Here is a 15230-nt window from a genome sequence, read left to right as displayed (position 1 = left end):
CGCATCGCGACAGCCCAATGTAACTTTAGAATTTTGTTTAGAGAGGAGTGTGTGCACTTATAAAGGTTGACTCCTAAACCTATGAAAAGGAGAAGAGGGGTGCAAGAAGGAGGTTAATCTTTTTCATTTAAATAGTGGACGCCAGTGGCCTTGATGGAAGAGGAATCGATGGAGTGGATGTGGGTCACGATGACCGAACCACTATAAAAATTTGGTTTGCGTTTTTGTCTTGAGCCATGAATCACATCTTGGCCAGTCTAATGCCCGAGCCATGCCTCGTGGCCATGCCTCGTGGCCTATGCAATGTCTGAGTCACATCTTGGCCAGTTTAATGTCCAAGTCGCATCTTGGCCAGTAAAATGCCCAAGCCACGCCTCGCAGCCAGTCCAATGTCCGAGTCACATCTCAGCTAGTCTAATGCCCGAGCCATGCCTCGCGGCCAGCCAAATGTCTGAGTCGCATCTCAGCCAGTCCAATGTCCTAGTCATATCTCGGTCAGTCCAATGTTCGAGTCGCATATCGGCCAATCCAATGCTCGAGCTACGCCTCACGGCCAGTCCAATGTGAGAGTAAAATCTTGGCCAATCCAATGCCCGAGCCATGCCTCGCGGCTAGTCCATGTCCGAGTAACATCTCGGCCAGTCTAATGTTCGAGTCAAATCTCGGCAAGTCCAATGTCCAAGCCACGCCTTGCATCCGGTCCAATGTCCGAGTCAAATCTCGACAAGTCCAATGTCCAAGCCACATCTCACGTTCGATCCAATGTTCGAGTCACATCTCGGCCAGTCCAATGCTAGAGTCATGCCTCGCGGCTAATCAAATGTCGGAATCATATCTCGGCTAGTCCAATGCCCGAGCCATGCCTCGTTGCCAGTCCAATGTTCGAATCACATCTTGGTCAGTCTAATGCCCAAGCCATGCTTCGCGGCCTGTCTAATGCCTGAGCCACACCTCGCGGTTAGTCCAATGCCTGAACCATGCCTTACGGGAGCCATGCCTCGAAGCTATTCCAATGTCCGAGTTGCATCTTAGCTAGTCCAAAGTCTGAGTCACATCTCGGCCAGTCCAATGCCCGAGCCACGCCTCGCAGCCAGTCCAATGTCTGAGTCGCATCTCGGCTAGTCCAATGCTCGAGCCACGCCTCGCAGCCAGTCTAATGTTTGAGTCACATCTCGGCCAATCCAATGCTCGAGCTATGCCTCACGGCCAGTCCAATGTCCGAGTCGCATCTCATATATTCCAATGTTTGAGTCACATCTCGGCCAGTCCAATGTCCGAGTCACATCTCGGCAAGTCTAATGTCACGACCCGGGACTGATGAGTTAACTGGCCAATAACTCCATTTTGGTCATCAACGGCGGACCAAAATGCTTAAGCGGGAAGTTACGTAGTACACTCATCAGGCCCTTATAAGCTAATCATACACTTTCCCCACTTCCGATGTGGGACTAATGGGATATTACATTATCCCCAACCTAATTAGCTTGACGTCCTCGTCAAGGCCCGACATATCCCAGATCGAACCCTAGCATAGTGCATGTGAGGTTTAACTCAGTGGTGGCTCCACGCCGTGATGAGTTCTCTGACTCCATCCACGGGTAGCCCTTTCCTACTACAGCCCTCTCACCCTGCCCTAATGCTAGGTGTCTCTGATACCATAAAAATTGTCACATCCTAGATTTTTTTTTATATTTTCACATAGGCCAAATAAATAAACATCACTTTATTCATCATCTACAACCATTTATTACAATTCATTTATTCATTAAATTACAAATAGAAAAGTTAACTTCAAGAGTCATCCAAGTGGCTCTACCTAGCAGTAGAGGAAGGTTCGCTCTCCACTGGAATCCGATTTAGTACCAGAGGGAGGCTGCTCTGAAAATCAAAAACAAAGAAAATTCAGCAATGCTGAGTAGGAACCCCAAAAGTCAAATCAAAATAAATACATGATCAAAATTCAATCAATCATCCCATTGGCGTATATCAAGTACTCGAAGGAGCACTCCCCCAACAGCGGATGGAGAGGCTTTATCCTACGGGATGAGTTTGTGTTCTCCCAATAGCGGATGGAGGCAAACTCATATCACACTCCCAACAACAGATGGAGTGGTGTCCCACACCCGCCAAAGTGGGGACACGTTCCTCCCAACAGCGGATGGAGGAACCGTCCAGCCGCCACGTCTGACGGCCCGCTAATCCCCGAAGGGAATCGCCCTACCTGCTCTCGGCAGGAAAATTATAGAATCTCACACTGGTCATATCCATTTCGGGATGAAATAACATATTTAAAACATCTCTTTCAAAAATCATCAATATCAAATAATATAAATTAGCCCTCAATTGACTTGAACTCTAGTTTAATCGATTCAATTGAACTCGATTTACTAGAGCCTAACTGAACTGATCTCTAATCCGTATTTAACTGGTCTGGAACCACCCTAGACTAGTATAATTTAGACTAGATTAAGTTCAATTTAGGTTAAACTAACTCGAATAAGTCAATCAATTCGGAATCACCCTGAATTGATCTAGACTAATCAAGTCTAGTTTATTTCAATCAATATTTGAGCTCAAGTTCAACAATAATATTGGGCTAGATTGAGCTAGTCTATCTACTGGTCATGTGCATTATACATGATTGAGCATGCATTACATAAAACTAGCTCAGCCTTGGCCCATGGACTAGTCATAGCATATACCCATTAACAACATAAATAAAAATATAATAATACATTAAAAGATAGATGAGGAGAAAAGCTTTAATACAAAGAAATAACATTCTCAATTTGACTAGAAATCATAAGATATTAAAAGAGGGACTAGGAGATAAGTTTTAATACAAGGAAATAGCTTTCTAAATTCAAATAAAAATCATGTTTTCAACACATAAAATTTCAACATATTCTAGTCACATTTTAAATCATTCAAAATAATATATTTTAAATTTCAGATCAAAGAAAAAAAAAAAAGGGATTTTAGATAACATATTCTAGTCTAACAAGATTTTAATCCAGATAAGATTAAAGATAAACTGTAATACAAAAAATATATCATATAAAACATATATCTTTTTAAAATATTTAATTCTACAATAAAAACCTTAATCATGGGTCAAAGAATATTATGAAAACTTTAACTAATTATTTTAAGACAAAAAAATTTAACATTTAAAGAATTGATACATATTTTTCAAACTATAAAACTTTCAACATTTAAAGAATCAAAATAAAAGCTAAAACTTTTAAGAAAGGTAGGGAAACCTACATCTTGTCAATAGGGTGTAACTCCTCGTTCTCTTGTTAACAGGGTGTAACTCCTCGTTCCTCCCGCCGCCAGGCTCGACTAGGTGAGGAACAAAGGAGAGAGATCCCTCCCCCTTAAATAGGAGGAGGTGAGCCTCTATTAAGGGAAATAAATTTTAATTTTTATATTTATTTAATATACTAACAAATATGATATCATCATATTTGGAATACTTAATAGTTATTTCCTTAATTCATATCAACAAACAAGGAAGTAGATTAAGATTTCCTTAAATTATAATAACAAGTAAGGAAAGAAAATCAATTCTTAACTTAAATATTTGATGTGATTACATTTCTCCCCTCCTATAGGAAATTTGGTCCCCAAATTTAGCTTACCTTAATAGAATAGACGAGGATACTGCTCTCGCATATCTTCTTCTCTTTCCCATGTTGCCTCTTGGTCTGAATGGTGTTGCTAACAAATCTTTACCAAAGGTATAATTTTGTTCCTTAGAACATGTTCTTCTCTTTTCAAGATCTGGGTTGGTTGTTCTCTAAAAGTGACATAATCTCGTAATTGTAGAGGTTGGTAAGATATGACATGTGATGGATCCCTGATATATCTTCGAAGCATTGACACGTGGAATACATCATGGATGCTAGTCAATGCCGGGGGCAATGCCAATCTGTATGCTATAGGCCCAACCTTTTGTAAGATCTTAAATGACCAATAAATCTTGGGGCTAACTTCCCCCTTTGACCACACCTCATAACTACCTTGGTTGGCGACACCTTTAAGAAGACATGCTCACCAATTTCGAACTTTAGATCTCTTCACCTTCGATCTGCATAACTTTTCTGATGACTTTAAGCGGTTAATAATCTTTGACGTATAATTCGAATATTATCAGCATCTTTTTGAATTAATTGAGGCCCCAAAAGCTTCTGTTCTCCTACCTCATCCCAATATACAGGTAATCTGCACTTTCTTCCATAAAGAGCTTTAAATGGAGCCATCTGTATGCTAGAGTGATAACTATTATTATAAGAAACTCAATTAGATGCAAGTGCATATCTCAACTCCCACCAAAGTCCAAAGCACATGCTCTTAAGAGGTCTTCAAGAGTTTGTATTGTCCTTTCAGATTGGCCATCAGTTTGGGAGTGAAACGTTGTACTAAACTTTAACTGCGTGCCCAAAGATTTTTGTAGACTTCCCCAAAATTTAGAGGTGAATCTTGGATCTCTATCTGAGATAATGCTAACTGGCACCCCATGATATCGAATAATTTCTTTAATATATAAGCTTGCTAGTTTATCTAATGAATACTTCTTGTTAATAGGAAGGAAGTGAGCAGATTTAGTAAGTCTGTCTACTATTACCCAAATTTCGTCATATCCTTTCACAGTCTTGGGTAATCCTGTCACAAAATCCATAGTGACTTGCTCCCACTTCCATTCAGGAATCAAAATCCTTTGCAACTTTCTCGCAGGTACTCGATGTTCTATCTTCACGTGTTGATATATCAGACATTTAGAAACAAACTCTGCTATATCTCTCTTCATACCACGCCACCAATAGTTTTGGCGTAAATCTCGGTACATCTTAGTAGTCCCGGGATGGATATTAAATTTTGATCTATATGCCTCCTCTAATAATTGCATCTTTACTGGATGGCTTTCGGGAACACAAAGTCGATTGTGAAATGTAATAGAACCATCTTCGGCTTGGAGGAATTCAGGTCTAGATCCTTGAGATATGTCCTTAACTATCATTTGAAGATATATATCTTCCTTTTGACCTTCTTTAACCTTTTCCACCAAAAATGATTGTGCCATCAAACACACAAGAAAACCTTTATTTGTCTCCGATAAAAGTTTAAGTTTTAAGTCTGCTAACTCCATTATCATAGAATTCCTTTGAATATTCATATAGGCTACAAGACTGTAGGTATTTCTGCTTAAGGCATCAGCAACTACATTAGCTTTCCCAAGATGGTAGTTGATATTAAAATCATAATCCTTTAGAAAGTCCAACCACCTTCTTTGTCTCATATTTAAATCTTTCTGTGTGAAAATATATTTGAGACTCTTATGATCTGTGAAGATTTCAAAAGTCTGTCCATAGAGATAATGCATCCAAATTTTCAGTGCAGAAATGATAGCTGCTAACTCTAAGTCATGAGTAGGATAGTTCTTCTCATGAGGCTTTAATTGCCTCGATGCATAAGCAACTACCCTCTCGTTTTGCATTAGAACGCAACCAAGCCCTTGTAGTGAGGCGTCACTATACACTACAAAACCTTCTCCCCCTAAAGGAATCACCAATATAGGAGCATTGGTTAATTCCTTCTTCAATTCTTGAAAACTTTGTTGACATTTATCATCCCACATGAACTTTATATTCTTTTGTGTCAATCTGGTCAATGGTGCTACTATTTTTGAAAAGTCTTCTACGAATCTTCTATAGCATCCAACCAAACCTAAAAAGCTTCTAATCTCTGAAACATTAGAAGATTGCTTCCATTTTATCACGGCTTCAATCTTATGAGGGTCAATAGATATACCAGCACTTGAAATTACATGACCGAGAAACATAATTTCATTCAGCCAGAAGTTGCTCTTGCTTAGTTTGGCATATAGTCTCTCTTGCCTTAGGACTTCCAAAACTATATTAAGATGGTGTTCATGCTCTGCTATGCTTTTAGAGTAGATCAAGATATCATCAATGAACACAATTACAAATTTATCAAGATAAGGGTGGAACACCCTATTCATAAGATCCATGAAGGCAGTCGGTGCATTTGTGAGTTCAAAAGGCATTACTAAGAATTTGTAATGACCATATCTTGTTCTAAAAGCAGTTTTTTTTTTTTTTTGTACGTCTCCTTCCCTTATCTTCAGTTGATGATACCTAAATCTTAAATCAATTTTCGAGTATACTTGAGTACCTTGAAGTTGATCAAATAGGTCATCTATTCGGGGAAGGGAATATTTATTCTTTATGGTCACTTGATTGAGTTGTCTATAATCGATGCATAGTCGCATAGATCCATCTTTCTTCTTCACAAATAGGATAAGGGCACCCCAAAGTGATACACTGGATCGAATAAAACCCTTGTCCAAATGCTCTTGGATCTGTTTCTTTAACTCCTCCAACTTAATTGGTGCCATTCTATACGGAGGTTTAAAAATAGGTGCAGTGCCAAGTAGAAGATCAATTGTAAATTCAATCTATCTATTTAGTAGTAGTACAAGTAGATTTTCGGGAAAAACATCTGGAAAATCCTGTACAATGGGGATGTCCTTTAATACTGGCTTCTTAGATTCTTCTCCAAAAATAAAGGTCAAGTATCATTGACATCCTTTTCCTTGACATCCTTTTAGTAATAATTGTGTAGCACTCAAAGCTGAAATAATATAAGGGAATTTTTCCTGAATCCCAATGAACTTGAAAGATGGTTGATCTAAGGGTGAAAAAGTAATAGTCTTCCGAAAACAATTGACACTTGCATGGTATGTTGAAAGTCAGTCCATACCAAGATAGCATCGAAATCTTGAAATTCTAGTATAATAAAATCTACTAGCAAATCATGACCTTTAATAGTAATAACACAGTTTTTATATATCTGATCAACTGTCAAAGAGTTTCCAATTTATTATTTGTATGAACACCTCTCCGAGTGCGTACACTAGTAGCATTGCGACCATGAGCACCCCGAGTGATAAAACCACTAATATTTGGAATTGGCTCTATTACTCTTATAATAGGTTAAAGACAATAATTGGTTAAAGTCAATCAAGGGACCTAATACACCTACAGGCCCTAGACCATGCTCTGATATCTAATGCCCGAGCCATGCCTCGCGGCCAGTCCAATATCCAAGTCACATCTCGGCCAGTCTAATGCCCGAGCCATGCCTCGCGGTCAATCCAATGTTCGAGTCACATCTCGGTCAGTCCAATGCTTGAGCCATGCCTTGCGGCCAGTTTTATGTCCAAGTTGCATCTCGACGAGTCCAATGTCCGAGTCACATCTCGGCCAATCCAATACTCGAGCCATGCCTCGCGGCCAGTCCAATGTCTGAGTCTCATCTCGGCCAGTCCAACGCCTGAGCCATGCCTCGCGACCAATCCAACGTCTGAGTTGCATCTCAGCCATTCCGATGCCCGAGCCATGCCTTGTGGCCAATCCAATGTCCGAGTCACATCTCGACCAATCCAACTCCCAAATAGAAGCTCTTGATCAATCAAACAACTGAACCAACAATCCCAGCACGACAACCAACCCAGCCAACGAAAGGCACGAAGCCATGCCCCGAGCCCCTCCATGAGGAACTTGGGGCATGCCTCTTTGGAGGGGGAGAGAATGACAAGGCACATTTTGGTATCGCTCACATAGACCCAAGCAAGCAGACACGATGATGCAAATGTGAAACTTCAAATCTGATGTGGCACGTGGCGGGTAGCCGCTTGTCACCCCCTCTGTACGAACGATATCATCATGGTACAGTCATCTTGGAAAGCTTGGGGTAGCGCCGCGCGACGTCGATCCGTGCAGGTCGGTCGGCGCTCGCACAAAAGCTTAACTCGGCTGCTCGAGAAGCCACGCACAGTTAATTGACCCTATACGACCAACTCATCGTCGCATGTATAAAAGCCAACCCTCCTTGATCAGGAGAGGACACTCAACTCCCCTTAACTCCATAACATTGACTTTAACTTTAGAGGGGTCGAGTCGGGAAATCCCCCTCCTGACCTCAACCTTTGTGCAGGAACTGACAACGAAGTAACAACAACCTGTCGAGGGAGAACTATGCTCGGGAGGCGATGTTTAGATCTAACTCGACCCGATGTCGACGTGACTCGAGCATCCGCGTGGACAACCTTGCGTATTCGGAACTACAATGAGCCGTGCTGACACCTTGCGTAAATGAATGTTCCTAACACACTGAGAAAATTCCCTGGTTCTTTCGAGGACTACAAGGAAGACCTTAAAAGAGAAATAAAAGCAGAGGTGATGGATGATGGGTACTGCTGTGAAGTGAGTTACCTATGCAACAAGTTGATTCCAGCTCCAGACTTTTTATGCTCTTCGTAGTGTAACATTGATTCAAACAGGTAAAAAAGTGTACACTTGAATGCTTACATAGACGATTTGTTGAGCCTACTTTTCTGCTGTAATACATTAGATAATATTAGAGTTGCTATGGATGGCTTCTTTTTTAATTGACTGTAAATTCGTATGAAACATGAGGTTCAACATTTTTCCTATGTTAATCTTGTTTTAAAGGTGTCAATACACTGAGTAATCAATTCAGCCAAAAATCTACATTTGGATTGATTCTGATATTTTCTTAAAATAAAACCGTTGCCTTATTTGGACTGATTCGTTTATGATCAAGGAAAAATAATTAACAAATTTCCTCAATTTAGCCTACAAGATAGGCATGTGATTAAGTAATAAATTAATTAATCCGGAAATAAAAAGAATTCTATATTAAGGGTTTTGCCTAAATAGGACTAATTCAATTTTCTTGATCTGTGTAACTTAATTAGGAACTATACGATAAAAAAGAAATTGTCTGAGCCCGGGTTCGAACCGGGGACCTCTAGTGTGTGAGACTAGCGTGATAACCGACTACACCACCCAGACGTCGTTGTAACCAAGCTACCTAACATATAATTTTAGTTGAAAACTACGCCATTTCGCGGCCCGCCTCAAGAACGAGGAAGCTGGCTTCGGGTATCTTATGGCATGGCGGAGGTACGGACCCATTCTACTACTAGTAGTACGTACACTGGGTTGAGGACATAAGGGTTTTAAGGCTCACTGCTACTAAGAGGTACGACGTACGGTAGCGACAATTCTCAACTAAAGCTATTGATGATCCAAGAGACAAGCAAGGACTTGGACGTCAGAGGACGACAATATCTTGGATATAGTTGAGGCAACCACTGTGATCGTAAGTCCTTCGCTATGGATGCGATTAGGTTCACTTTTTCTTATTTCATAATGATGTACTCATCGAAGATCACTAGAATGATCTGCAAGCATGGAATTTTTTTCCTGACTAAAATTCCATGATTTTGTCTCAAGTACGAAATGTGTAGTAGTACTTTTATCCCCATGGTTAGAAATTTCTGAGTGGGTCGAAGAGAGCCAGCCTACGTCTACTAACAAGGAAAAAATACCAAAAGGAGTCTAATCAAATCATGTTGCCAGATTAATATTCTCACCAAAAAATTATAACTCGTAAAAAAGTCTAATTAGAACACGTAAAGCTGTGTTGCTGTTGCGTATGTTGCCTCTCTCTCTCTCTCTCTCTCTCTCTCTCTCTCTCTCTCTCTCTCTTTCCAGGCAAACTTTATAAAGAATCACTCAAATGTGCCAAAATGGCTTAAACACTAAAACCAAAATGAAAAAAAAAGAACATTACGATTGTTCATCAATTGAAGAGATATTTTAAGAGAATTGATAGCACAATGAAAAGAAAACTTGAATAACAATTTGAGATCAAAGATAGTTGTCATCACTACAGAGACCTCCATCATAAATAACAACTGAATTAACAATTTAACTTGAGAAACCAGGAGGTCTCACCAATCATCGCATCTCTGTTCCAAAAGTTCCCACAAAGTGAGTCTAGAAATCCAAAACCCTGACGAACCAGTACAAACAGAGAGATCATAGGGACCTTTTCAAGGAACTGTCCTTTGAATGCTTTATTAACATGCTCATTAAAAGAAAACATAGGACTCGTGATGTTATCTAGTGCCCTGATTTTTCTCCAACCTGGAAAGGGAAACGGAGTTAATTTGATATGAGATAGGTTTAACTTTATACCATACCAAAATTGTTCAAAATTAAGCTGAACATATTGTTGTAGAAATGAGTATATACCATAAGTAAAGAAAAACAAACAAGTCTGTTATGCATGATGAGCAGAACCTATGTTAAATCAACAAGGTACAGAAAAAAGTATATAGGTAAAATTCATGCATGCATGACAAATATTCATAAGTGGATTGTCACAATCGGCCTGATGACTCATTGGCTTATGGTCCTAGAACCATGTGATCAAAATTTTTTAGAATTTTTAAACTCAGTTAATAGTATTTCGTCAATCTGACCCCTATGAACCAACTCAAATCTCCTCCCACTTCCAATATGGGACATAAATAAGGGCATTATAATTCTTTCATTTAGGAGTTTGGTATCCTCATCAAGGTCAAACATAATCCAAAATCAAACCCTCACGTGAGACCCAAGAGGCATAGTCCACAGTGGTGGCTCCACTCATAATGTGCCTCTAATCTCATCCACCAATATTCTCTTTCTACTTGAGTCTCCCACCATGTTTACTACTAAATCGATTTTGATATCATTTGTTATCACCCTAAAACCATAAGACCTAAAATGCTTAAGCACAAGTTGTCTAACTCTTACAAACCAATTCAAATCTCCAATCACATCTGATGTGGGACTAAATTAGCAATTTTTCATGTATACTATTATCAAGATATTCAAATGAATGTGAGGCACCAATTAGCCTTTTCTTTTCTTTTTTTTTAATGGGCCTATGTCTAATAGAATTATTGCAACTTAATGAAGTTTGTGTTAAATATTTTAATGACCAGAGATGCTATTAGCAGATTCTTAGATGATGAAAATTTTGCTAAAAAAATGAGTATTCAGTACCTCTTCCTTGTTCTTCTTTCCACCAAAAGTCTTGTATGCCCCATAAAAGATCAAACCCCAACTGGCAAGGCTGACAAGTACAAACTACAAGAGAATATACATAATTTGCACACAAACTTCTACATAAAAAAGTACATTGTAAATCACAAGGTTTTTTAAAATTTGAGACAAGCAAAAACAAAAAGGCAAAGTACTGCCTTCACAAAGTTCTTAAGATAAATGCATTAGCACTAGCTTCTGAAAGCTAGATAGAGTTGAGAAAACCAACTTAAATAAATTATTTTCATGAGATCATAACCCCTAAGAATGATGAAGTCCCAAACAATTTCACCCATTTCCTGATTTGATTCCATTACTCACTTTGATTCGCAAAACAAAAAAAAGCATCAATGCCTTTCAAAATCTGAAACTTGGTTTTTTCAGAAAAGGTGAATAGAAGTGAATCTGACCCAGTCAATAAGTAAGAATATTGCACTTCAAAACAAGGAGCAGATCATCAAGCATAAAGAAAAAAGAAAAAGTATGTTGTTCCACAAATCATGGATAAATATCCAGTAAGGATGGAGGGAAGAGAAAAATAGTAAACAAATTACTTCAAATAAATTGTTTAAACAAATCACTATTGTAAGAAAAAAGGAGTCGAGACTGAACTCTTGCATTTACATCACTTCAACACCATCAGTAAAAGTTTACTGGTCATCCAGTTTATTGGCCATTGAACTAAACCTTGCTTCTGATAACACATTTTCTGAGTTTTTGTTGTATCAACCATACTTCAGAGGATAGACAAAAGGTGCTCTGTAACTTTTATGCATAATCAAACGAATTAATGTCTCTCCTCCAATAACCATAAAAAACAGTTCGAACTTGGATTTCACATGCATTAATAATCTAACTTTAGCACATACAACTCCATCAAACTTAAGTTATAGAGAAACTCATGAGAAAACAATTTTCACCTGGTATAACTGAAGTTGAAAAATGATACACTTCGAGGATCTTCTCCTAACTTGCGAGTGAACTTTCTTCATTTATTTTGAGAAATGCTAATGAAAGCAAATCATAAATGATGAAAATAAACCAAAAGGAATACTGATATAGGCTGTGTTTCGGTACACATATTTATTGAACTAAAATCAGCAAAAGAGCTCACTTTTCAAGCTCTTCAGAGAAACAAACAGTAAATTACTAGCTTGGTTGCAAAGTTTAACCTGAACTCATGAAGCCAATTACTTATGAACTAACAGCTCTGATTGTTCCACACTAAGAGCAAAAGTGTAAAGCTCTGCATAGGTAATAAACATATTAACTCCTCTCAATATCCTATTTCAGAAAATCTAAAACTCTAAGATCACTTATTTCATTTTTTTCAGAAGAAATTAGATATTACGAATGTATCAAAAGATTATAGCAATTTCACAAATTCCATTGTGCCACTGAAATAGGCTTAATGTGCATCATGAAGCCGCAAAATAATAAGTCTTGGAGGGACATAATTAACTTGTTTGCTAGACAGCATCAGAATAGCCTCATATCACAGTGTCTTAAGTTTGCAAAAACTTAAAAGATCAAAACATCTTCAAGATCTATACAGTAGTTAGAATTTAGCATTATAAAGTTTTTCACATTATAGTTAGCATTTATATCATGGTTTGAAATTCTACTGTTTTCAGCTCCTAATCAGATTATTCCAAAATTTTAATTAGCTGCAGGTGATCCCAAATACCTGAATTTCTAAAGGCTAAAATATTCTGGCTCCAAATCACCAAAGGCAATCAACAGATTCAAACAGCTTCAAACAGTTCCAGGAGTTCCAAGTCGATCTCAATTAATTATGTCATTCCTCTTGATTAATTATGTCACTCCAAACGGTTCCAGCTTCAAACCCGGGCAAACATTGTTCAGAAATTAATTTGGCTGATCTAATATTTGTCCCAAAATATACTAGTATTCTTAAACCAGGCCTTTCAAACCTTCATTAATGGTTATAGGAGAGTAAGAAATATTTCTACAAAAAGGAACAATTGGGATTTTTGGATGATAGAGTTGTAAACACAAATCAAAACCATTTAATATATGGTTTAACATAGATGTACAGCATAGTTAAAAGTTAGAAGGTGTCTTATCACCAATAAAATACTTAATATCCAGCACTAAATCTTTATCTCTCCTCTTGACAAGTCAAATGCCTAAAATCGTTTAGCTTTTGATTTATAAAGTAGGTATTATATTCAATTTGAAACTTACATGTTCTTCCTTCCATTTAGATGGACTGAGTGGATCTTCCCAGAAGTTGACCTTTGGGGGTCCATGATGATCTGCAGAAATGGTAGGTAATAAATAATATGATAAGAACCATGTGACCAGATTAGTTCAGAATATGGCTATATATAACATATAAGAAGTTAAAATATGAAATCCAATTTCATGATAAATTATCAGTAAATCAAGTGAAGATTATCTTATACAAACAGAAAAGCTTACCAATGAAAGTTAGTAAATGATCAAGAACATTTAAGTTACACCCAACTGAGACCAAAATCAAGCTCACCGCCATTTCAAAATTGTAGTACGAGTAAAAAAAGAAGAATTTTAGCTTACAGTCTTGTGGATCATGGATTATCGTATAAGTTTGTCAAAAACTGAAAAATGAAAAGAAAAAAGAGAGAGTACTTTCCTTGAGACATTCGTAGGAGCAATTATCTGTAAGTACTGGGTATTAGACTCCTGAACTCAAATTTTAAACAGCTACTATTTGAAATTTGAATATTCTGTTCGTGCTGCAGGGTTTTGGGAAATCAGAAGTGATAATCCCATTGACTCCCTTGCTCTTTCTTTTCACCTATTTCACTGCATATTCTCCTATTACCTGATTTCTTTAATATAACATTTCAATTTCCCTCTTCCTAAAGTTAGATGTCGGTCGTCCTTATACATTCTTGCTTTTAAAATAGGACCTATACAGAAACACAAATGTTTCATCCAATTAAACAACGGTTTCGAGATTGACCTTTTAAAATAGGCCAATCTCCAAACCGTGCCCCATACGATCATTCACAGTCATGGGTCAACCAGAAAGGTCCCTACGAACAAAAGTATGCATTGTTCACGTAGACATCAACCAAACCCATCAAATCCCAGAGCACGGTGGATCCAACTCGTTCCACCACGAAATTCTTAATGGCTCACATGAAAACAAGGAAGTAACGCATAAGAACCACGAATTCGCCTATATCAAAATGGACTAATCGAGAAATTAATAAGTAAGATTTCTTGGTAAGGGGGCCCAAAAGAACGATCGAATCTAAGAATCGGAGCACCTGAATAGGGTTCGGATCTAAAAACCCTAGCGATCAAGACGGAGAACAAGAAGGGAGAAAGGTCCGGACCTCCGCCGCCGGCTAGGCCCCGGCGGGGGACGAGCCTCGCCGCCGGAGCGACGGACGATGAGCGGGAGAAGAACGAGGACGCCGCCGCCGCCGCGAGTGCCGCCCGCGCCGCCATAGGTGTATATGAGATCTCTTTTCTCTTCTGCTGTCGAAGCAGCGGTGACAAATTAAGCCTCCCGAATCAGGGTTCAACGCAGTATATATATAATTGGAGAGGACTGATGAGCAATTACTCATCTCTTTTGACCTTAAATATAATAATCCATAGAAACATTTATTTTCAGATAACTCCTTAACTTATTGCTATTTATATTAAAGGCCTCCAAATTTGATCCCTCCGTGTTAAGATGAAAGCGATATGCAATTATTTACCCATTTTAGATATTTATATCATAGTCCATAAAGTTATTTATTCTCTGTGTAAGTTCTCCAATTCTCCTCATTTACATTAGAGGCATCCAAGTCTAATGGAAGATTTATGTATGTTTCGTTTAACGTATTAATAGGTTAATATTAGTAATCTATTGGAGATTACGTTAATCTCAAAGTCGATAGCTTGATGTGCCACTATTACTTAATAGGAGATGTTTTGAGTTGGCACTAATTAACTTAGATTGGTAGTGTAATTATATTAAATCAATAAATCAAGTATTTCATATACTTAATATTAAACATGATAAGTATCTATGGACAGAATTGGATACATATCTGGACAATGAACCAGAGATATGTGTATATATATACATATATATATATATATATATGAATATTATCAGTAAAGATACCTTGTGATTAGCTTGAAATCACAGCAAGTATGTGAATAATATAGGTCAATATAGTAGCAGTAAAGTTTGCATTTACCTTCTACAGATTTATGCAAGTGAGTCCATTG

At 38.1% G+C, this 15230-nt stretch overlaps 2 long non-coding RNA genes and 1 other non-coding gene across 3 annotated transcripts; all 3 read right to left on the bottom strand.

Annotated features, from left to right (window-relative positions):
- Positions 1 to 8829: 8829 nt before the first annotated feature.
- Positions 8830 to 8903, bottom strand: TRNAV-CAC (transfer RNA valine (anticodon CAC)). The gene has a single exon. It is a non-coding gene; the product is annotated as a tRNA-Val (tRNA).
- An 823-nt stretch (positions 8904 to 9726) lies between these two features.
- On the bottom strand, positions 9727 to 14523 carry LOC135676504 (uncharacterized). Its single transcript, XR_010514319.1, has 4 exons — positions 14339 to 14523; positions 13197 to 13267; positions 10950 to 11033; positions 9727 to 10043 (listed from the first exon to the last, which is right to left on the bottom strand). It is a non-coding gene; the product is annotated as an uncharacterized LOC135676504 (long non-coding RNA).
- On the bottom strand, positions 11339 to 13190 carry LOC135676505 (uncharacterized). Its single transcript, XR_010514320.1, has 2 exons — positions 12161 to 13190; positions 11339 to 11995 (listed from the first exon to the last, which is right to left on the bottom strand). It is a non-coding gene; the product is annotated as an uncharacterized LOC135676505 (long non-coding RNA).
- Positions 14524 to 15230: the final 707 nt, after the last annotated feature.

Source organism: Musa acuminata, chromosome BXJ1-6, assembly GCF_036884655.1.
Source record: "Musa acuminata AAA Group cultivar baxijiao chromosome BXJ1-6, Cavendish_Baxijiao_AAA, whole genome shotgun sequence".
Classification (NCBI taxonomy): Eukaryota; Viridiplantae; Streptophyta; class Magnoliopsida; order Zingiberales; family Musaceae; genus Musa; species Musa acuminata.
This window is presented reverse-complemented; position numbering and strand designations above follow the sequence as displayed.